The 25,759-nt window shown below is 44.5% G+C and overlaps 1 pseudogene across 1 annotated transcript; it reads left to right on the top strand.

The window, feature by feature from the left end:
* The first annotated feature begins 13,519 nt into the window (after positions 1-13,519).
* LOC311121575 (NLR family CARD domain-containing protein 3-like) lies at positions 13,520-25,593 on the top strand (annotated as a pseudogene). Its single transcript has 6 exons — positions 13,520-13,581; positions 13,751-15,551; positions 15,886-16,054; positions 19,228-19,380; positions 24,115-24,202; positions 24,924-25,593. The product of its transcript is annotated as an NLR family CARD domain-containing protein 3-like (transcript).
* The last annotated feature ends 166 nt before the right edge of the window (positions 25,594-25,759 follow it).

A 25,759-nucleotide genomic window follows, 5' to 3' on the forward strand; every position in this document is an offset into this window, starting at 1 on the left:
CCCTGAGCTGACTAGGTAAAAAAACTGTAGATGTGCCCTTGAGTATCTTTGGATAAGACCGTATGTTAAATGACGAAAATGTAAATACTATTATTTAAAATGGTCAAAGGCTTTATGAATGTATTTGAATGCCTATCATCTGCCATGTAAAGTGTTACCATGCAATTTCTGTGAAAAAAGCCTGAAATGGTGGAAGGTGAAAGATCATGAGTATTTGATGTCTGTGTCTCTCTCAGTCTCTGTCTGTCTCTAACCCCAGTTGTCAGTAATGAAAACAGTTAGCTACACCTCATGGTTAATGGTTTATCCTCATGGTGTGTAGAAAGCATACCTATATAAAAGTATATTTGTTCTTGTCCAGCCATTAAATATTTTTAGATGACAGATCAGGATATCCTATAAACTCTAAACTGGAGAGAGGACAGATCAGGATATCCTATAAACTCTAAACTGGAGAGAGGACAGAGCAGGATATTCTATAAACTCTAAACTGGAGAGAGGACAGAGCAGGATGTGTGAGTCTTTTTATCACACTGTAATTCTGGAAGTTGGAACACACTCCTAAAATGAGTGTCTCTGAGGAGAGAGAGGAGGGGGGCACTGCCAACCCCCAGACCCAGAGAGCAGTCTCCAGTACCCAGCTGTCTGTCTATGACTGGTCCATGTTCAATCCTCTCAATGTTATCAGTGGACCAATGCCCTTTGACCCAAAGTAAGATTACTGCCATACATTATAGATTATAAAAGGGGAATTCCTCCCAGATCTGTTGATAATGTGAGAATGTAACAGACTGTAGTCTGGTTGGGAGGTTGGGAGTTCAACGTTATATCAATCATTTATTTATGAAGCCCTTTTACATCAGCAGTTCCATGTGGGGAGAAATAGAGGGAAATGTCTGACATGATGAATGATGCAGGGTGATTTCTGATACTACTGATCATCATTACTGTATGAAATACTATGGGGTTTAATAATGATCCAGGGTGATTTCTAATACTACTGATCAACATTACTGTATGAAATACTATGGGGTTTAATAATGATCCAGGGTGATTTCTAATACTACTGATCATCATTACTGTATGAAATATTATTTTTTTCTTTAAAAAACTGCATTGTTGGTTAAGGGCTTGTAAGTAAGCATTTCACTGTAATGTCTACACCTGTTGTATTCAGCGCATGTGGCAAATAAAATTTGATTTGATTTGAAAATATTATGGGGGAAAAATACCCAGCTGTCAGAGACTCCAACCAGACCCAGAGAGTAGAGTCTCCAGTACCCAGCTGTCAGAGACTCCAACCAGACCCAGAGAGTAGAGTCTCCTGTACCCAGCTGTCAGAGACTCCAACCAGACCCAGAGAGTAGAGTCTCCAGTACCCAGCTGTCAGAGACTCCAACCAGACCCAGAGAGTAGAGTCTCCAGTACCCAGCTGTCAGAGACTCCAACCAGACCCAGAGAGTAGAGTCTCCAGTACCCAGCTGTCAGAGACAGTAGTCCAACCAGTCCAACCAGACCCAGAGAGTAGAGTCTCCAGTACCCAGCTGTCAGAGCCTCCAACCAGACCCAGAGAGTAGAGTCTCCAGTACCCAGCTGTCAGAGACTCCAACCAGACCCAGAAAGTAGTCTCTAGTACCCAGCTGTCTCTATGAAGAGTGACTGGTCCATGGACAATCTCCACATCTTATCAGCAGAACGACGCCATTTGATCAAAGGTAATATTACTTATTGTTCAGAGGGTTTTGAGTTCACTTCCTGAACCAACCTGAAACAGGAAACTTTTATCCTCATTGAAATGGGCATTGTGTTTTTCCCCTTTTGTGTAAAATGCTAAATCCCTACTATAACTATGGCAGCGAGGACCAGATATACTGAATTACTGTGTTGTTGTGTCTCTACAGCTGAACAACTCTTTCCATAATGGAGGACCAGATATACTGAATTACTGTGTTGTTGTGTCTCTACAGCTGAACAACTCTTTCCATAATGGAGGACCAGATATACTGAATTACTGTGTTGTTGTGTCTCTACAGCTGAACAACTCTTTCCATAATGGAGGACCAGATATACTGAATTACTGTGTTGTTGTGTCTCTACAGCTGAACAACTCTTTCCATAATGGCCTTGTCATTGAAACATCCCAGAAGATCAAGGTGAGAATAAAGCCGTTAGATCATAATGTTGACAATACAATAGCCATGACAATAGCCTGGAAATCCTACAAATATACCCCACTAAATATAATTCTAATAAACCTTGTATTGTCCATCTAGATGCCATGTGGAGTGGCTTAGTGTCCTGTTCTCTCCTCCCCCCAACAACGAGCCATAGCTGGAGTGGCTTAGTGTCCTGTTCTCTCCTCCCCCAACAACGTGAATCCTGGGACAGGCGCTAACTGGGATTGGGTCAAATTCTAAAACATATTGCATATGAATATATCATAGTTCTACATTTCACATTTCGTATGAAATATGTAATTGTATCATATTTGTTCCACTATATTGCGATGATCCTCAGTATATGAGCCACGTTACAATTCCCACCAAGTGGGTTAACCCTCTTAGTGCCAATGGCATGATGTGTAGGGTGTTTGCCTTTCACGCCAACAACCTGTTGAACAAAGAGACTCAATAGAATGAGATAAAGGATTTTAGGATAATATAAATAAGTATCAATTTAGAGTTGTCTTTTAGGTTCAGCCTTGTAGCTGCTTTTATCAATTGGCTGAAATGTAACAAATGACATGGCCTCCGAGTTGGGAGATAACCAGGCCCAGTTTAAATCACCATGACAACCATTTCATTATTTCCCCAGTGCAGCAAGGGAATCTAGAGACCCAACCTTTGTACCCAATCACATAGGTTTACAGCAGCTCACAGTTGCAACTTCATTGCTAAGAAGTCAAATTGCTTTGGTTTAGATAAAGACACAGGTCATAATATGTGTAGCAATCAGGGTTGGGCTCAATTCAGAATTGTGGAATTGACTCCCATTCAACTCATGAGGAAGATTAATCGTCATTGAGCAAATTTCAGGTCTGCTGAGCGCAAACTTGAATGTTGTGAAAATTCTGTACAACTTTTGGCACCCGTTTACTGTGAAAACTGAGGCTGTACCAGCTGGAAGTTACAGTTTTAACAGTGGCCAAGTATATTCATTTCTCTAGAAGCATGCTGAAAGTCTGTTGTTAATTTGTTTACAGAGAAATAGCATTGTATTCGGTCAAACACAACAGTTTGCTAAGTGCTGGTAGCAAGCTGCTAGGTCTGCTGTTAGAACCAGTAAAGGTCGCTTTACCACTCTTGGGTAGCGGAATGACTTTGGCTTCCCTCCAGGCCTGAGGACAAAGACTTTCCTCTAGGCTCAGATTAAATATATGACAGATAGGAGTGGCTATAGAGTCAGCTACCATCCTCAGTAGCTTCCCATCTAAGTTGTCAATGCCAGGAGGTTTTTCATTATTGATCGATAACAAAAACAATTCTACCTCTCCCACACTAACTTTGCAAAATGTAAACTTGCAATGCTTTTCTTTCCTTTGTTGTTTTCTTATGCATGAGTACTATGGCTCAGAGTACAGGCCTGAGTCGTGCCTGGCAATGCTACATAATCCTTCTCTGATGCGCTCTGCCTACTAAATCTACTGCATAGTTAGTTTTGTATACTAAGTCTTGCATAGTTTGCTTTATTTCAGTATGTTGGACTGAAAGTGGCTAATATTGTGTTGATTCCATCAGAATTCCCACAGTAGAGGCAAATGTTAATAATGTTAACTAATCGGGAAAACTATCAAGTTAGAGAGAACATTGCTCATGAGTTGAAATTCTAATTGGCCACATCCCACAGGAATTTGAATTTGAGTAACAGAAAGTCGAATTTAATTCAGTGCAATCAAAGATTATGGATACACTGACAAGATCCGTCTCTCTGCCCTCACAATGGGTGTTGTTGTCCACAAAGCTCCCGCCTATCCTTTCTTTGGATTGGTTCCAACCGCCGTGTCTTTGTGAGATGCAGAGAAGGTGAACAGATGATCTCCGCATGTGTGGTTCCCACCGTGAAGCATGCAGGAGGAGGTGTGATGGTGTGGGGGTGCTTTTCTGGTGACACTGTCTGTGATTTATTTAGAATTCAAGGCACACTTAACCAGCATGGCTACCACAGCATTCTGCAGCGATACGCCATCCCATCTGGTTTGCGCTTAGTGGGACTACCATTTGTTTTACAACAGGACACTGACCCAACACACCCCCAGGCTGTGTAGGGCTATTTGACCAAGAAGGAGAGTGATGGAGTGCTGCATCAGATGACCTGGCCTCCACAATCACCCGACCTCAACCCGTTTGAGATTGTTTGGGATGAGTTGGACCGCAGAGTGAAGGAAAAGCAGCCAACAAGTGCTCAGCATATGTGAGAACTGCTTCAAGACTGTTGGAAAAGAATTCCAGGTGAAGCTGGTTGAGAGAATGCCAAGAGTGTGTAAAGGGTTGCTATAAACACTTTTTTCTTTACTACATGATTCCATATGTGTTATTTCATAGTTTTGATGTCTTCACTGTTATTCTACATTATGTCCATCAACTGTAAACATGGAATGCAACAGAACCAGTTACAACTGAAGTATCTGATCATCAATGAATTTGAAAAAAAGTTATTCATTTTTCAACACAGCAGCCGCAAATCATCAGGTGGGCAAATGTGCACTTGTAAATTATTTTTTGGGGAAACTATCATTTTCTAATGTATTCTATTTCATTCCATGATATTGTTGTTACAAAATAGATTTGTGTTGACTGTGATTAGGGCATGGGAATACACTAGCCTCTGCTAGGCTAAATTACCAAACCAGGCATTTATAACTCACCACATGATCCTCAAACCAAAGACTGGCCAAACTCGTGTTTCTAAAAAGTAAATTCAAAGGCACTGTATAGCTTAATAAGGCATGCATTTTATATAGCCTAAATGCTCAATTTATAGGCATGTTGTTGAAGTGCTGTTGTTCATGTGTTGTTGAAATGCTGAATGCTCCTGCCAGCATGCAGCATGTGACCAATGCTACATGCCATGACTAGGAGGCTACCAGCCGGTTCCTCAACCCTGCACCTTAGAGGCTGCCGCCCGATATACACAGACATGGAATCACTGGCCACATTAATAATGGAACACTACCAGCCGGTTCCTCAACCCTGCACCTTAGAGGCTGCCGCCCGATATACACAGACATGGAATCACTGGCCACATTAATAATGGAACACTACCAGCCGGTTCCTCAACCCTGCACCTTAGAGGCTGCCGCCCGATATACACAGACATGGAATCACTGGCCACATTAATAATGGAACACTACCAGCCGGTTCCTCAACCCTGCACCTTAGAGGCTGCCGCCCGATATACACAGACATGGAATCACTGGCCACATTAATAATGGAACACTACCAGCCGGTTCCTCAACCCTGCACCTTAGAGGCTGCCGCCCGATATACACAGACATGGAATCACTGGCCACATTAATAATGGAACACTACCAGCCGGTTCCTCAACCCTGCACCTTAGAGGCTGCCGCCCGATATACACAGACATGGAATCACTGGCCACATTAATAATGGAACACTACCAGCCGGTTCCTCAACCCTGCACCTTAGAGGCTGCCGCCCGATATACACAGACATGGAATCACTGGCCACATTAATAATGGAACACTACCACCCGGTTCCTCAACCCTGCACCTTAGAGGCTGCCGCCCGATATACACAGACATGGAATCACTGGCCACATTAATAATGGAACACTACCAGCCGGTTCCTCAACCCTGCACCTTAGAGGCTGCCGCCCGATATACACAGCCATGGAATCACTGGCCACATTAATAATGGAACACTACCAGCCGGTTCCTCAACCCTGCACCTTAGAGGCTGCCGCCCGATATACACAGACATGGAATCACTGGCCACAATAATAATGGAACACTACCAGCCGGTTCCTCAACCCTGCACCTTAGAGGCTGCCGCCCGATATACACAGACATGGAATCACTGGCCACATTAATAATGGAACACTACCAGCCGGTTCCTCAACCCTGCACCTTAGAGGCTGCCGCCCGATATACACAGACATGGAATCACTGGCCACATTAATAATGGAACACTACCACCCGGTTACTCAACCCTGCACCTTAGAGGCTGCCGCCCGATATACACAGACATGGAATCACTGGCCACATTAATAATGGAACACTACCAGCCGGTTCCTCAACCCTGCACCTTAGAGGCTGCCGCCCGATATACACAGACATGGAATCACTGGCCACATTAATAATGGAACACTACCAGCCGGTTCCTCAACCCTGCACCTTAGAGGCTGCCGCCCGATATACACAGACATGGAATCACTGGCCACATTAATAATGGAACACTACCAGCCGGTTCCTCAACCCTGCACCTTAGAGGCTGCCGCCCGATATACACAGACATGGAATCACTGGCCACATTAATAATGGAACACTACCACCCGGTTCCTCAACCCTGCACCTTAGAGGCTGCCGCCCGATATACACAGACATGGAATCACTGGCCACATTAATAATGGAACACTACCAGCCGGTTCCTCAACCCTGCACCTTAGAGGCTGCCGCCCGATATACACAGACATGGAATCACTGGCCACATTAATAATGGAACACTACCAGCCGGTTCCTCAACCCTGCACCTTAGAGGCTGCCGCCCGATATACACAGACATGGAATCACTGGCCACATTAATAATGGAACACTACCACCCGGTTCCTCAACCCTGCACCTTAGAGGCTGCCGCCCGATATACACAGACATGGAATCACTGGCCACATTAATAATGGAACACTACCAGCCGGTTCCTCAACCCTGCACCTTAGAGGCTGCCGCCCGATATACACAGACATGGAATCACTGGCCACATTAATAATGGAACACTACCAGCCGGTTCCTCAACCCTGCACCTTAGAGGCTGCCGCCCGATATACACAGACATGGAATCACTGGCCACATTAATAATGGAACACTACCAGCCGGTTCCTCAACCCTGCACCTTAGAGGCTGCCGCCCGATATACACAGACATGGAATCACTGGCCACATTAATAATGGAACACTACCAGCCGGTTCCTCAACCCTGCACCTTAGAGGCTGCCGCCCGATATACACAGACATGGAATCACTGGCCACATTAATAATGGAACACTACCAGCCGGTTCCTCAACCCTGCACCTTAGAGGCTGCCGCCCGATATACACAGACATGGAATCACTGGCCACATTAATAATGGAACACTACCAGCCGGTTCCTCAACCCTGCACCTTAGAGGCTGCCGCCCGATATACACAGACATGGAATCACTGGCCACATTAATAATGGAACACTACCACCCGGTTCCTCAACCCTGCACCTTAGAGGCTGCCGCCCGATATACACAGACATGGAATCACTGGCCACATTAATAATGGAACACTACCAGCCGGTTCCTCAACCCTGCACCTTAGAGGCTGCCGCCCGATATACACAGACATGGAATCACTGGCCACATTAATAATGGAACACTACCACCCGGTTCCTCAACCCTGCACCTTAGAGGCTGCCGCCCGATATACACAGACATGGAATCACTGGCGACATTAATAATGGAACACTACCACCCGGTTCCTCAACCCTGCACCTTAGAGGCTGCCGCCCGATATACACAGACATGGAATCACTGGCCACATTAATAATGGAACACTACCACCCGGTTCCTCAACCCTGCACCTTAGAGGCTGCCGCCCGATATACACAGACATGGAATCACTGGCCACATTAATAATGGAACACTACCAGCCGGTTCCTCAACCCTGCACCTTAGAGGCTGCCGCCCGATATACACAGACATGGAATCACTGGCCACATTAATAATGGAACACTACCATCCGGTTCCTCAACCCTGCACCTTAGAGGCTGCCGCCCGATATACACAGACATGGAATCACTGGCCACATTAATAATGGAACACTACCACCCGGTTCCTCAACCCTGCACCTTAGAGGCTGCCGCCCGATATACACAGACATGGAATCACTGGCCACATTAATAATGGAACACTACCACCCGGTTCCTCAACCCTGCACCTTAGAGGCTGCCGCCCGATATACACAGACATGGAATCACTGGCCACATTAATAATGGAACACTACCACCCGGTTCCTCAACCCTGCACCTTAGAGGCTGCCGCCCGATATACACAGACATGGAATCACTGGCCACATTAATAATGGAACACTACCACCCGGTTCCTCAACCCTGCACCTTAGAGGCTGCCGCCCGATATACACAGACATGGAATCACTGGCCACATTAATAATGGAACACTACCACCCGGTTCCTCAACCCTGCACCTTAGAGGCTGCCGCCCGATATACACAGACATGGAATCACTGGCCACATTAATAATGGAACACTACCACCCGGTTCCTCAACCCTGCACCTTAGAGGCTGCCGCCCGATATACACAGACATGGAATCACTGGCCACATTAATAATGGAACACTACCACCCGGTTCCTCAACCCTGCACCTTAGAGGCTGCCGCCCGATATACACAGACATGGAATCACTGGCCACATTAATAATGGAACACTAACCACTTTAATAATGTTTACATACTGCTTTACTCATCTCATATGTATATACTGTATTCTATTCTATTCTACTGTATCTTAGTCTATGCCACTCCGACATTGCTCGTCCTAATATTTATATATTTCTTAATTCCATTCTTCTACTTTTAGATTAGTGTGTACTGTTGTGAATTGTTAAATACTACTCCACTGTTGGAGCTAGAAATACAAGCATTTCGCTGCACCCGCAATAACATCTGCTAAATATGTGCATGTGACCAATACAATTTGATTTGATTTTGATTTGAAATGCTTCACAATTTTTCTTAAATGGCAGGCTATAGCCTTGGAATAATAATAATAATACAGCCTAAATAATTCATTTTTGTTCCTTAGGCTACCTGGCTTGCTCCTGACTCATTTAGAGTTAGTATGTTGTTTAACAGCCGGTTGAAATGTCGAACATCAATTGATGGTGACAGAATCACACATTGCTTAAGCAAAGTCAATTTTGTTTATCCTATAAAATGTTGTGCAGCCTCTGAATATCATAGACAAATCAAAGATGTCCAATATGCATCGGTCACGTCTTTCGCCTGCATTTTACAGCTTGTTTCTGGCATATAGATCGCTTTATATAATCAGCCATTTTCTTTAACAAAAGCCACAATACACTCACATACCCCCTCAATTAGAGCCCTGGTTTTAACTTAACACACCAAGTTCTTCACTGACACTGAGATATTTAAGGAGTGCATGGTGATTAGGGTTGAATAGCGGGAACCGGGTTACCTAGATCTACCGTTCAAACCCACTACTGTTCAAACCCACAAACCGGGTCGATTATAATACATTGTTTATATTAACAGCAAAATGTAAAATGGAACTGTTAAATTATATGCAATGTCTAAATCTGTCTTATCGACGGCCTTGTCTCTGCTATCTGCATGATCAACCATCAACCCTCCGGGTGGGGACAGAGCACCTCTCAGGATGGAGCGCAGGACAATGCATGTAGACCTACCATCTCATCATGGTAACTGTTGCTACGGTAACATAAGGACAGAATGCGAGTTTAATTTACACATCTACATCTGGTTTCGGGGGGGGGGGTGTGGGGCAAATTTTTTATTGTAAAGATACTTATATTTTTATTTATTATAGAGTTTATTATAGAGTTTTAAAACAGCCTATCACTTGAATATCGTTGCTTTAAATCAATGCACATGCCAGCACTCTCTCGCAGTCTTTCTCTGAAAAATATAAATGCAACAGCAAACAATTTCAAAGATTTTACTGAGTTACAGTTCATATAAGGAAATCAGTCAACTGAATTAAATGCATTATACACCCCCGGGAATAATATGATACTTTAAAAACATTTTCTGACAAGTGACCACTTAGAAATGTTCATTTTCACGTTTTAATAAATTATTTTGAATGTTTGGGAATGATGTGTACTAACTCTATAGCAGTCAGGAGCAAGCCAGAAAGCGGCCGTGCGTTTGGACAATGAATAGACACTGCAGGAAATAAAACCATCTGTCTAGCACATTTCTCCTATTTGTCTGCCTCTGGACCAAGTTTGGGAAACACTGGGCTATAGCAGTTATTTATTCAGACCTATAACTGTTCAATCTTCGTGAAAAGAAGTGAAAGACGTCTGCATCTTATTATAGTCCTGTATTATTCAGCATGTCATTAGAATGATGAAGATAAGGACAACGAAACCTATTTCATTTAACTGTTTTAAAGTGAGGAAGGAATGAAGCACCAATAGAGAGAGAAGGAGGAGGTAGGCTAATAACATTAGGGGGAATATTATGGAAGGTGTATATATACATTATACATGTAAAGTAGGCCCTATTATTAAAATCTAATTTGCTAGCTTATGATTGTAACTTTGTAGGTTACATGTCCTGCGAAAGTATGCATGTTCTCTCCCAGCTTCATGGTTTGAACAATGTGTGTAATTCCAGTCCATATAATACAGTATAATACCATACAGTACAGTCCACACTCAAAAAGATTAGCCTACTGGAGCTTGTTTCATTGATTTACCTAAAAGAGCATAGCTACATCAATGGGCTTTTATGTTTTTCTGTCGTGCATAAATTAAAGGAAAAATCCACCCAAAACACACAAATTCCTATAATTTACAGCGTTAAATAACACTAATATGTGAGAACAATGTTTTTTTGTGAACAAATATTACATTTTCGTGTTATAGTAAGGTTGGTAGCAACGTGAAAATTGTTGTGGAAATCTGTTGCAGTTAAAGTTGACTACAACATCCGCAATGCTCTCTCTATGGGCTGGTTGGGTAGCTAGCTAGCATTAGATGTAAAAAATAGTAACATATATATATATATATATATATATATATAACAATTATTTGATAAAATATTGAATTTGGCCTTTACTACTAAAGCCCATATAAACTCATTGAATAACACATTCAGAAATGGTAAAAAAATACATCATAAGGAATAAAGTTTTGAAGTGTCTGTCCTGTATCTAGGAGACATAAGACAGATCAGTATTCTTTTTCTTTTTTTTACCCATATAACCCCATATTTATGAGGCACAAAAATACCTCCATGCTTCTATTTGTTTGTATGGGATAGCTTCAGACGAGTCCCGTAGCACTTGTGTGGGTCATGGAGCAAAACGGAGAACACTACCATGTTCATGAGAGTCTCTCCTTTTCATAGTGGGATCATACAGATGCTACAGACATTTTCGTGAGAAGACCAATTTTCGGGATGTCTCATGGTCTGACAAACTCCGCTGTAGATCCGCCACCTTCCACCGCAGATGTGGAAGGCCAACATAGGCGGATGCGGTGGATTGAGACGATATCTCCAGCTTAAACTGACTGATTTTGTTGGGGATTTTTTTATGTTACTTAGGTTGACACACTGGTGCGTCGATATACTTTTAAGGGTTAATGGCAAGCCCTGAATAATGTAAAAACTTTTTTTAAGTCTCATGCAATGTAGGCCTGCATTGAACACCACATATAGGATTTGCTCCATTGGTTTGGTTGGTAGGCCTACATTATACTCAAATAGCCACAACAGCCTATTGGCTACTGTCTACAACTGTCAGGGTACAGCCTATTGGCTACTGTCTACAACTGTCAGGGTACAGCCTATTGGCTACTGTCTACAACTGTCAGGGTACAGCCTATTGGCTACTGTCTACAACTGTCAGGGTACAGCCTATTGGCTACTGTCTACAACTGTCAGGGTACAGCCTATTGGCTACTGTCTACAACTGTCAGGGTACAGCATCAGTGTTCACTGTAAACGTGCGCCGGAAGTTGCTCAGAATTCTCACAACGTTCAAGTTTCCGCTCACAATAGCAGAAATTTGCTCAGTGCCCCAAAAATGTTGAGGGAACATCGGTGGATGATCTACTCTGTTAAAGGATCAGTATTAACATCTACAATCTCTCTCTCTCTCCTTTATCTCTGTAGTGGATGATCTACTCTGTTAAAGGATCAGTATTAACATCTACAATCTCTCTCTCTCTCCTTTATCTCTGTAGTGGATGATCTACTCTGTTAAAGGATCAGTATTAACATCTACAATCTCTCTCTCTCTCCTTTATCTCTGTAGTGGATGATCTACTCTGTTAAAGGATCAGTATTAACATCTACAATCTCTCTCTCTCTCCTTTATCTCTGTAGTGGATGATCTACTCTGTTAAAGGATCAGTATTAACATCTACAATCTCTCTCTCTCTCCTTTATCTCTGTAGTGGATGATCTACTCTGTTAAAGGATCAGTATTAACATCTACAATCTCTCTCTCTCTCCTTTATCTATGTAGTGGATGATCTACTCTGTTAAAGGATCAGTATTAACATCTACAATCTCTCTCTCTCTCCTTTATCTCTGTAGTGGATGATCTACTCTGTTAAAGGATCAGTATTAACATCTACAATCTCTCTCTCTCTCCTTTATCTCTGTAGTGGATGATCTACTCTGTTAAAGGATCAGTATTAACATCTACAATCTCTCTCTCTCTCCTTTATCTCTGTAGTGGATGATCTACTCTGTTAAAGGATCAGTATTAACATCTACAATCTCTCTCTCTCTCCTTTATCTCTGTAGTGGATGATCTACTCTGTTAAAGGATCAGTATTAACATCTACAATCTCTCTCTCTCTCCTTTATCTCTGTAGTGGATGATCTACTCTGTTAAAGGATCAGTATTAACATCTACAATCTCTCTCTCCTTTATCTCTGTAGTGGAAGGTCTACTCTGTTAAAGGATCAGTATTAACATCTACAATCTCTCTCTCCTTTATCTCTATAGTGGAAGGTCTACTCTGTTAAAGGATCAGTATTAACATCTACAATCTCTCTTTCCTTTATCTCTGTAGTGGATGGTCTACTCTGTTAGAGGATCAGTATTAACATCTACAATCTCTCTCTCCTTTATCTCTGTAGTGGATGGTCTACTCTGCCAGAGGATCAGTCCAGGTGTGCAGTGTGTCAGCAGGTGCTGAGGGATCCAGTCTCTATCGCCTGTGGACACAGGTTCTGCAGACAGTGCATCACCAGATACTGGGAGAAACCTGCTCCTTCAGGAGACTATGACTGTCCTCAGTGTACATTTACATTTACATTTTAGTCATTTAGCAGACGCTCTTATCCAGAGCGACTTAAAGGAGCAATTAGGGTTAAGTGCCTTGCTCAAGGGCACATTAACGTCATTTAGCAGACGCTCTTAGCCAGAGCGACTCACAAATTGGTGCGTTCACCCTATAGCCAGTGGGATAACCACTTTACAATTTGGGGGGGGGTTAGAAGGATTACTTTATCCTATCCCAGGTATTCCTTAAAGAGGTGGGGTTTCAAATGTCTCCGGAAGGTGGTGAGTGAGATCCAGAACACGGCCTGTACTACAGCAGCTGAGTGAACCCAATAAAACAAGAGGCTCTGAAAACAGTAAGACCACTTGCTTGCACACGTGGGCCAAGTCAATACCTTAATATGATTTACAGTAGTTAACTACAATATTATGAGATAATAGAAGTTACTGTAGTTGTGGAAGGCCCACTTTTCATCCTGTCAATTAATGTTTCTGATACACATCATTTTTCCTCTTCCCTTGTAGTGGATGACAGCCTGCAGAGAGCTATAGTAAACCATAAAGACAGTCTGAAAAGGAGGTATGAATGTGTGATAGAAGGCATGGAAAAAGCAGGGAACCAAACTCCCCTCAACAGGATTTACACAGAGCTCTACATCACAGAGGGAGAGAGTGAAGGGGTTAACAATGAACATGAGGTGTGGCAGCTAGAGACAGCATCCAGGACACCAACATCACATGACACAGCAATCCACTGCAATGACATCTTTAAACCCTTACCAGGCCAAGAGAGAAGCATCAGAACTGTGCTGACGAAGGGCATCGCTGGCATCGGAAAAACAGTCTCTGTGCAGAAGTTCATCCTAGACTGGGCTGAAGAGAAGGCGAACCAAGATGTGGATATCATATTTGTGCTTTTTTTCCGGGAGCTGAACTTGATTAAAGATCTCCAGTACAGTCTTCTCAGACTTTTAAATGGCTTCCACACAGAACTAGACATAGGCAATGCAAAGAAACTCACTGCCTGTAAAGCTATGTTCATCTTTGATGGTTTGGATGAAAGCAGACTTCCATTGGATTTCCAGCACAACGAAAAGGTATCTGATGTCACCCAGACATCGTCTGTCGATGTTCTGCTGACAAACCTCATCAAGGGGAATCTGCTTCCCTCTGCTCTCCTATGGATAACCTCCCGACCAGCAGCAACCAATCAGATCCCCCCTAAGTGTGTTGACCAGGTGACAGAGGTACGAGGGTTCAATGACCCACAGAAGGAGGAGTATTTCAGGAAGAGATTCAGTGATCAGGACCTGGCCAGCAGAATCATCTCACACATAAAGACATCAAGGAGCCTCCACATCATGTGCCACATTCCAGTCTTCTGTTGGATTTCTGCAATAGTCCTTGAACACATGTTGAGTACAGACAAGAGGAGAGAGATGCCCACGACTCTGACTGAGATGTCAATACACTTCCTGCTCATTCAGACCAGCCTGAAGAACCAGAAATATCATGGAAGAGTTGAGATGGATCAACAGGAGCTCATGGAGTCAGATAAGGAAATTCTTCTGAAGCTGGGGAAGCTGGCGTTTGAAAATCTGGAGAAGGGTAATCTCATGTTCTATGAAGAAGACCTGAAAGAGTGTGGCATTGATGTCAAAGAAGCCTCAGTGTACTCAGGAGTGTGCACACAAATCTTTAAAGAAGAGTCTGTGTTATTTCAGAGAGTGGTGTACTGCTTTGTTCATCTGAGCATTCAGGAGTTTCTCTCAGCTGTCTACATGTACCATTGTTACACAACCAAGAACATGGATGCAGTGAAGCCCTTCCTCAAGAGAAAGTCTAGAGCTGCATCTGAAGAGCTAACCTTACATGAGCTGCTGAAGAGTACCGTGGATAAAGCCTTGGAGAGCAAGAACGGACACCTGGACCTCTTTGTCCGCTTCCTTCATGGCATGTCACTGGAGTCCAATCAGAAACTCCTACGAGGTCTGGTGACACAGACAGAAAGCAGTCCAGACAGCGTCCAGAAAACAATCCGATCCCTTAAGGTGATGCAGAGGAAGAACATCTCCCCTGAGAGGTGCATCAATCTCTTCCACTGTCTGATAGAGATGAAAGACCATTCAGTACAGGAGGAAATCCAAGCGTACTTGAGGTCAGAGAAGAGATAAAAAAAACTCACACTTTCTCAGTGTTCAGCGCTGGCCTACATGCTACAGATATCAGAGGAGGTTCTGGATGTGTTTGACCTGAAGGTATACAAGACATCAGAGGAGGGTCGTAGGAGACTGCTCCCAGCTGTGAGAGGCTGCAGGAAAGCTCTGTAAGTATTCATGGAAATATCCCACACCAAAATACATTGTAGTTACAGCAGCATTTTTATTGGCTGACTGGCTCTGTAAGTACTCATGTGACTATCCCTCAGACCAAACTTTACTGTATGTAAGAACAACAATATTTTCATTGGCTGACTAAACTTTCTATCAGCTGAAAAGTCTTAAACAAACTGTAATACAAATGGATCAGAAAAGTTGTAGCATTGAGACATCTATACACAGTGTTCACATTATTAGTGCAGGAGTAACAGTGTAAGCAGGAAAAGCTAAATGTAACATTTTAATACAACCTGTCCCTCATGGTATTTACTCTGTTGACAGACTCACTGGCTGTAAACTCACAGACACATCCTGTGAAGTGTTGGCCTCAGCTCTCAGTTCAAACCCCTCACACCTGAGAGAGCTGGACCTGAGTAACAATGACCTGAAGGATTCAGGAGTGAAGCTGCTCTCTGCTGGACTGGGGAATCCCCACTGTAAACTGGAGACTCTGAGGTCAGTATTCCTGTAGTTGGTCAACAAGTGATAACTGTTCACCAGATCCACATGTGTTTACCAGGCACACATAGTCCACACCATATGTGTTTGGACAGTGAAGTTTACCGTTTTAAATTTGGCGCTATGCTCCATCATTTTGGATTTGAAATTGTTTCATATTAGGCGACCGTACAGAATGTCACTTTTTATTTGAGGGTATTCATACATATCTGTTTTACTGTTTAGAAATGAAAGCACTAAATGTATCTAGTTCTCCCATTTGAAAAAGTCATAAGTATTTGGACAAATTAATTTAGTCCAAAGTTTAGTATTTGGTCCAATATTACTTGCCTGTAGTGATTACATCAAGCTTGTTATTCTACAAACATGTTGAATACATTTGCAGTTTGATTTGGTTGTGTTTTGGATTATGTTTTTCCCAATAGAAACTGAATGGTGAATAATGTCCTGTCATTTTGGAGTCACTTCACTTGTATTGTCAGTAAGAATAGAAGATGTTTCTGAACACTTCTACATTCATGTGGATGCTACTATGATTATGAATAATCATGAATGAATCGTGAATGATGATGAATGAGAAAGTTACAGAGGAACAAGGATCATACCCCCTCTGTTATTGGTAATGGTGAGAGGTTAGCATGTTTTGTTGTAGCCTCTATAACTTTCTCATTCATAATTGTTCATGATTCATTCATAATTTGTATTAATCATGGCATTATCAGGATTAATTTAGTAGTGTTTAGAAACATGTTATCTACTCACTTAAACAGAAGATTAATCCAGTCATCATCCACCATTCAGTTACTATTGGGCAAAACATATCCCAAAACACAACCAAAACAAACTGCAAATGCAACCAACGAGTTTGGGACCAAATACTAAACTTTTGACTACTTTAATACACTTGAAGTGAATTGGTCAGAATACTTTTGACTTCTTCAAAGGGGGGGACTAGATACATAAAGTGCTTTCATTTGAAATGTTAGCTTCTCTGTCAAAATAGATATGGTGTGGACTGTATACTCAATACAATCTAAATCTGATACCTCACCGTCTGTCTTTTGACTGATACTGCTTTTTAAACTGCTCTGGTCAGTCTACTCAAATATTTGTACTATACAGTGAGGGAAAAAAGTATTTGATCCCCTGCTGATTTTGTACGTTTGCCCACTGACAAAGACATGATCAGTCCATAATTTTAATGATAGGTTTATTTGAACATTGAGAGACAGAATAACAATAAAGAAATCCAGAAAAACGCATGTCAAAAATGTTATATATTGGCTAGGCCACTCCAGGACCTTAATGTGCTTCTTCTTGAGCCACTCCTTTGTTGCCTTGGCCGTTTGTTTTGGGTCATTGTCATGCTGGAATACCCATCCACGACCCATTTTCAATGCCCTGACTGAGGGAAGGAGGTTCTCATCCAAGATTTGACGGTACATGGCCCCGTCCATCGTCCCTTTGATGCGGTGAAGTTGTCCTGTCCCCTTAGCAGAAAAACACCCCCAAAGCATAATGTTTCCACCTCCATGTTTGACGGTGGGGATGGTGTTCTTGGGGTCATAGGCAGCATTCCTCCTCCTCCAAACACGGCGAGTTGAGTTGATGCCAAAGACCTAGTTTTTGGTCTCATCTGACCACAATACTTTCACCCAGTTCTCCTCTGAATCATTCAGATGTTCATTGGCAAACTTCAGACGGGCCTGTATAAGTGCTTTCTTGAGCAGGGGGACCTTGCGGGCGCTGCAGGATTTCAGTCCTTTCACGGCATAATGCAGGGTTCTTCAATTCCGGTCCTGGAGGGCTGAAACACTTGTGTTTTTAAAATTTCTACCTGGTAGTTAATTGCACTCACCTGGTGTCCCAGGTCTGAATTAGCCCCTGATTAGAAGGAGAGGATGAAAACAGAGGTGTTTCGGCCCTCCAGGACCGGAATTGAAGAACCCTGGCATAGTGTGTTACCAATTGTTTTCTTGGTGACTATGGTCCCAGCTGCCTTGGGATCATTGACAAGATCCTCCCGTGTAGTTCTAGGCTGATTCCTCACTGTTCTCATAATTCCTGTAGTTCCTGTAATTCCTGTAATTCTCCTGAGTGGCGCAGTGGTCTAAGGCACTGCATCGCAGTGCTAGCTGTGCCACTAGAGATCCTGGTTCAAATCCAGGCTCTGTCGTAGCCGACCGGGAGACCCATGGGGCGGCGCTCAATTGGCCCAGGGTAGGGGAGGGAATGGCCGGCAGGGATGTAGTTTGGTTGGTATGGCATTTGCAATGCCAGGGTTGTGGGTTCAATTCCCACAGGGGGCCAGTATGAAAAAAAAATAAAAAATAATGTATGCACTAAATGTAAGTCGCTCTGGATAAGAGCGTCTGCTAAAATGTAAATAATCATTGCAACTCCACGAGGTGATATCTTGCATGGAGCCCCAGGCCGAGCGAGATTGACAGTTATTTTGTGTTTCTTCCATTTGCGAATAATCGCACCAACTGTTGTCACCTTCTCACCAATTGTTTGGCGATGGTCTTGTAGCCCATTCCAGCCTTGTGTAGGTCTACAATCTTGTCCCTGACATCCTTGGAGAGCTCTTTGGTCTTGGCCATGGTGGAGAGTTAGGAATCTGATTGATTGATTGCTTCTGTGGACAGGTGTCTTTTATACAGGTAACAAACCGATATTAGGAGCACTCCCTTTAAGAGTGTGCTCCTAATCTCAGCTCGTTACCTGTATAAAAGACACCTGGGAGCCAGAAACCTTTCTGATTGAGAGGGGGTCAAATAATTATTTCCCTCATTAAAATGCAAATCAATTTATAACATTTTTGACATGCGTTTTTCTGGATTTTGTTGTTGTTATTCTGTCCCTCACTGTTCAAATAAACCTAACATTAAAATTATAGACTTATCATTTCTTTGTCATTGGGCAAACGTACAAAATCCGCAGGGGATCAAATACTTTTTTCCCTCACTGTACATGTTCTATCTAGAAGCAATAATCTGATAATTTCTAATAATGATACATTAATTTATGAATGGATATGGTGGGTTTCAGGACACTGATGTATCTGAATAGGTTGTAAAAATATACTGCCACTATTTTCACCACCAAACAATAGCAGTGTGGTTTTAATATGATTTGACTCTTTGCAGGCTGTCACGCTGTCTAGTCACAGAGGAAGGCTGTGCTTCTCTGGTCTCAGCTCTGAAGTCAAACCCCTCACACCTGAGAGAGCTGGACCTGAGCTACAATCACCCAGGAGACTCAGGAGTCAGACTGCTCTCTGCTGGACTGGAGGATCCACACTGCAGACTGGAGAAACTCAATTATGTAGAGGGTTTATGTCAATGTTCATATCAGACATGTTGGAGTTATCAGGCTAGTTAAGACAAACATTCTGACCACCACTTGGACTAAGTTATATAAAGACTGTGTGTGTGTGTGTGTGTGTGTGTGTGTGTGTGTGTGTGTGTGTGTGTGTGTGTGTTTGTCCAGTGTGTGTGTGTTAGTGTGTTTGTGTCCTGTGTTTGTGGGTCCAGTGTGTGTGTGTGTGTGTGTGTGTGTCCAGTGTGTGTGTGTCCAGTATGTGTGTGTTTGTCCAGTGTGTGTGTGTGTGTGTGTGTGTGTGTGTGATCAGTGTGAGTGTGTGTCCAGTATTCAATATGGTGTTCAATATTAGTACACACACTGGACAAACACACACACACACACAGACTGGACAAACACACACACACTGGACACACACACACTGGACACACACACACACACACTTGACACAGACACACACAAACACACACACACACACGCTGGACCCACAAACACAGGACACACACCCACACTGGACACACTCCCACACTGGACAAACACACTTATACTGGACACACACAAACACACTGGACATACACACACAATGGACACACACACACACAAAAGAAAAGCACACACACACACACACACACTGGACACACACACACACACTGGACACACACACACACACACACACACACACACCCACACTGGACAAACACACAAACTGGACACACACACAATGGACACACAAACACACTGGACACACACACAAACACACTGGACACAAACTGGACACAAACACACACACACAATGGACACACACACACAGGACACACACACACACACACTGGACAAACACACACATACTGGACACACACACACTGGACACACACACACACACACTTGACACAGACACACACAAACACACACACACACACGCTGGACCCACAAACACAGGACACACACACACACTGGACACAAACACACACACACACTGGACACACACACACACACACACACACACACACACACACACACACACACACACACATACCCACACTGGACAAACACACAAACTGGACACACACACACACACACACACACACATACACACACACAATGGACACACAAACACACTGGACACACTCACAAACACACTGGACACACACTGGACACACACACACACACACTTGACACAAACACACACTGGACACACACACACACTGGACACAAACACACACTGGACACACACACACACTGGACACACACAAACACAATGGACACACACACACACAAAAGAAAAGCACACACACACACACACACTGGACACACACACACACACACTGGACACACACACACACACACACACACACACACACACACACACACACACACACCCACACTGGACAAACACACAAACTGGACACACACACACACACTGGACACACACACACACACACACACACACACACACACACACACACACACATACACACACACAATGGACACACAAACACACTGGACACACACTGGACACACACACACTGGACAAACACACACAGAGTGGACACACACACACACACACAATGGACACACACACACAGGACACACACATACACACACTGGACACACACACAGAGTGGACACACACACACACACAGGACACACACATACACACACTGGACACACACACAGAGTGGACACACACACACACACAATGGACACACACACACAGGACACACACACACACACACACACACACACACACACACACACACCCACACTGGACAAACACACAAACTGGACACACACACACACACACACATACACACACACAATGGACACACAAACACACTGGACACACACACAAACACACTGGACACACACACAAACACACTGGACACACACACACACTGGACACACACACACAATGGACACACACACACACAAAAGAAAAGCACACACACACACACACACACTGGACACACACACACACACTGGACACACACACACACACACACACACACACACACACACACACCCACACTGGACAAACACACAAACTGGACACACACACACACACACACACATACACACACACAATGGACACACAAACACACTGGACACACACTGGACACACACACACTGGACAAACACACACATACTGGACACACACACAAACTGGACACACACACACACACACACACACACACACACACACACACACACACACTGGACAAACACACACATACTGGACACACACACAGAGTGGACACACACACAGAGTGGACACACACACAAACACACTGGACACACACACACAATGGACACACACACACACAAAAGAAAAGCACACACACACACACACACTGGACACACACACACACACACTGGACACACACACACACACACACACACACACCCACACTGGACAAACACACAAACTGGACACACACACACACACACACACATACACACACACAATGGACACACAAACACACTGGACACACACACACAATGGACACACACACACACAAAAGAAAAGCACACACACACACTGGACACACACACACACACTGGACACACACACACACACACACACACACACACACACACACACACACACACACACACACACCACACTGGACAAACACACAAACTCGACACACACACACACACACACATACACACACACAATGGACACACAAATTTACATTTACATTTACATTTTAGTCATTTAGCAGACGCTCTTATCCAGAGCGACTTACAGGAGCAATTGGGGTTAAGTGCCTTGCTCAAGGGCACATTAACGTCATTTAGCAGACGCTCTTAGCCAGAGCGACTCACAAATTGGTGCGTTTACCCTATAGCCAGTGGGATAACCACTTTACAATTTGGGGGGGGGGGGGGGTAGAAGGATTACTTTATCCTATCCCAGGTATTCCTTAAAGAGGTGGGGTTTCAAATGTCTCCGGAAGGTGGTGAGTGACTCCGCTGTGGGGTGGGGGGGGGGGGTAGAAGGATTACTTTATCCTATCCCAGGTATTCCTTAAAGAGGTGGGGTTTCAAATGTCTCCGGAAGGTGGTGAGCGACTCCGCTGTGTGTGTGGGGGGGGGGGGTGGGGAGGGGGTAGAAGGATTACTTTATCCTATCCCAGGTATTCCTTAAAGAGGTGGGGTTTCAAATGTCTCCGGAAGGTGGTGAGTGACTCCGCTGTGGGGTGGGGTGGGGGGGGGGGGGGTAGAAGGATTACTTTATCCTATCCCAGGTATTCCTTAAAGAGGTGGGGTTTCAGATGTCTCCGGAAGGTGGTGAGCGACTCCGCTGTGTGTGTGGGGGGGGGGGGGTGGGGGGGGGTAGAAGGATTACTTTATCCTATCCCAGGTATTCCTTAAAGAGGTGGGGTTTCAAATGTCTCCGGAAGGGGGTGAGCGACTCCGCTGTGTGTGTGGGGGGGGGGGGGGGGGGGGGTAGAAGGATTGCTTTATCCTATCCCAGGTATTCCTTAAAGAGGTGGGGTTTCAAATGTCTCCGGAAGGTGGTGAGTGACTCCGCTGTCCTGGCGTCGTGAGGGAGCTTGTTCCACCATTGGGGTGCCAGAGCAGCGAACAGTTTTGCCTGGGCTGAGCGGGAACTATGCTTCCGCAGAGGAAGGGGAGCCAGCAGGCCAGAGGTGGATGAACGCAATGCCCTCGTTTGGGTGTAGGGACTGATCAGAGCCTGAAGGTACAGAGGTGCCGTTCCCCTCACTGCTCCATAGGCAAGCACCATGGTCTTGTAGCGGATGCGAGCTTCAACTGGAAGCCAGTGGAGTGTGCGGAGGAGGGGGGTGACGTGAGAGAACTTGGGAAGGTTGAACACCAGACGGGCTGCGGCATTCTGGATGAGTTGTAGGGGTTTAATGGCACAGGCAGGGAGGCCAGCCAACAGCGAGTTGCAATAGTCCAGACGGGAGATGACAAGTGCCTGGATAAGGACCTGTGCCGCTTCCTGTGTAAGGCAGGGTCGTACTCTCCGAATGTTGTAGAGCATGAACCTGCAGGATCGGGTCACCGCCTTGATGTTGGTGGAGAACGACAGGGTGTTGTCCAGGGTCACGCCTAGGCTCTTCGCACTCTGGGAGGAGGACACAGCGGAGTTGTCAACCGTGATGGCGAGATCATGGAACGGGCAGTCCTTCCCCGGGAGGAAGAGCAGCTCCGTCTTGCCGAGGTTCAGCTTGAGGTGGTGATCCGTCATCCATACTGATATGTCTGCCAGACATGCAGAGATGCGATTCACAAACACACTGGACACACACTGGACACACACACACTGGACAAACACACACACACTGGACACACACACACATACTGGACACACACACAGACTGGACACACACACACACACACTGAACACACACACTCACTCACTCACACTGGACACACACACACACACACACACACACACACACACACACACACTGGACACACACACACACACACCGTACACACACACTGGACACATACACAGAAAGGAATCACACAGAGTGGAAACAAACACACACACACTGGACACACACACACTGGACACACACACAAACACACACACACTAGACACACACAAAGTTATATGCTGACTGTTTGTGTGTGTGTGTGTGTGTGTGTGTGTGTGTGTGTGTGTGTGTGTGTGTGTGTGTGTGTGTGTGTGTGTGTGTGTGTGTGTGTGTGTGTGTGTGTGTGTGTGTGTGTGTGTGAGTTCAGGTGTATCCCTCAATGACTGTCTGTTCTTCTGCTTACCGCTACAGTGTGGAACATGGTGGAGAGAACAGAATGAAACCTGGACTTAGAAAATGTGAGTGTTGACTGCTGTGAAGAATATGACTAAGAATAAGTCTTAATTCAAGTGAAGTCAAAGTCAAAGACCACCATCATTACTTACTTGGTCATATTAAATATCAGCTGTAGTTCTACAGAAGCACAAATCAGGGACACCAAAGTTTACAAAGAGTTGCTTTGACAATGTGTGTGTCTGTGTGTGTGTGTGTGGCGTGTTTGTGTTACTTTAGAAATATGTGTGTGTGTGTTCATGCATGCATGAAGGTGTGTGTGTGTTCAGGGTGTGTGTGTTCAGGATGTGTGTGTGTTTGTGTGTGTGTGTGTGTGTTTGTGTGTTCAGGATGTGTGTGTGTTTGTGTGTGTGTGTTCAGGATGTGTGTGTGTGTGTGTGTGTGTGTTCAGGATGTGTGTGTGTGTGTGTGTGTTCAGGATGTGTGTGTGTGTTCAGAATGTGTGTGTGTTTGTGTGTGTGTGTGTGTGTTCAGGATGTGTGTGTGTGTGTGTGTGTTCAGGATGTGTGTGTGTTTGTGTGTGTGTGTTCAGGATGTGTGTGTTTGTGTGTGTGTGTGTTCAGGATGTGTGTGTGTTTGTGTGTGTGTGTTCAGGATGTGTGTGTGTGTGTGTGTGTTCAGGATGTGTGTGTGTTTGTGTGTGTGTGTTCAGGCTGTGTGTGTGTGTGTGTGTGTGTGTTCAGGATGATGATGATTTCTAATATTGTGTCTGGTTTCATCCATCAGATGTCTGTGATCTCACACTGGACCTAAACACAGTAAACAGACGCCTCTCTCTGTCTGAGGAGAACAGAAAGGTGACATGGAGGAGAGAGGAGCAGCCGTATCCTGATCACCCAGAGAGATTTGAGGTCTGGCCTCAGGTGCTGTGTAGAGAGGGTCTGACTGGGCGCTGTTACTGGGAGGTAGAGTGGAGTGGGGAAGGGGCTGATATAGGAGTGGCATATAAAGGAATCAGCAGGAGAGGAGGGGGTGATGACTGTGTGATTGGATGTAATGACAAGTCCTGGAGTTTGTTCTGCTCTGACAACATTTACTCTGCCTGGCACAATAATAAGTCCACTACCATAGACGTCCCCTCCTCCAGCTCCCACAGAGTAGGAGTGTATCTGGACTGGCCAGCCGGCACTCTGTCCTTCTACAGAGTCTCCTCTGACACACTGACCCACCTGAACACATTCCACTCCACATTCACTGAGCCCCTCTATCCAGGGTTTTGGGTTTGTTATGACTCCTCAGTGTCCCTGTAAATAATAACCATGGTAACACTGACACACACACACACACACACTGGACACACACACACACTGGCCACACACACACACACACTGGACACACACACACACTGGACACACACACTGGACACACACACACTGGACACACACACACACACTGGACACACACACACTGGACAAACACACACACTGGCCACACACACACACACACTGGACACACACACACAGTGGACACACACACTGGACACACACACACAGGACACACACACACACACACACACTGGACACACACACACACACACTGGACACATACACACACTGGACACA

This window comes from Coregonus lavaretus (genome assembly GCF_964263955.1).
Source record: "Coregonus lavaretus genome assembly, contig: HAP1_SCAFFOLD_1050, whole genome shotgun sequence".
Lineage (NCBI taxonomy): Eukaryota > Metazoa > Chordata > Actinopteri > Salmoniformes > Salmonidae > Coregonus > Coregonus lavaretus.